Here is a 434-nt window from a genome sequence, read left to right as displayed (position 1 = left end):
TAATTTTTATACTCATTTTTAACCACTCATCTATATAATAAAATATTTTACACATAACCTCAAAATCTTTTCCAACTTTTTAACAAATTTCAACAATGTTTTAGCCTCTAAAGTCTCAAGAAGAATAGTATTCAACTAGCCGTTTGAAACATTGTCGACTTTATTATTTGATTATAAAATAAATCATTTGTATAATACATTTTATTTGTTGTTTTATTGTTAAATTTTAAACTAACAAGTTAACTATTGACTCTATAATACATTTATGAATTTTGCATGCATACAAAAATTTTGGGGTCTAATTTATGATGTTCACCTTAGACCCCTAAAATTAAAGAATCTGTGTAGAAACCCGAAAAATAAAATGAAATTAGGTTATTATTTTATGATAATCTAGCATCACGAGCCTAACCCATTTAAGAAACGAGCTGTGG

Source organism: Olea europaea, chromosome 18 (assembly GCF_002742605.1).
Source record: "Olea europaea var. sylvestris chromosome 18, O_europaea_v1, whole genome shotgun sequence".
Taxonomy (NCBI): Eukaryota; Viridiplantae; Streptophyta; class Magnoliopsida; order Lamiales; family Oleaceae; genus Olea; species Olea europaea.
The sequence above is the reverse complement of the archived record's forward strand: the minus strand, read 5'-3'. Positions refer to the sequence as shown.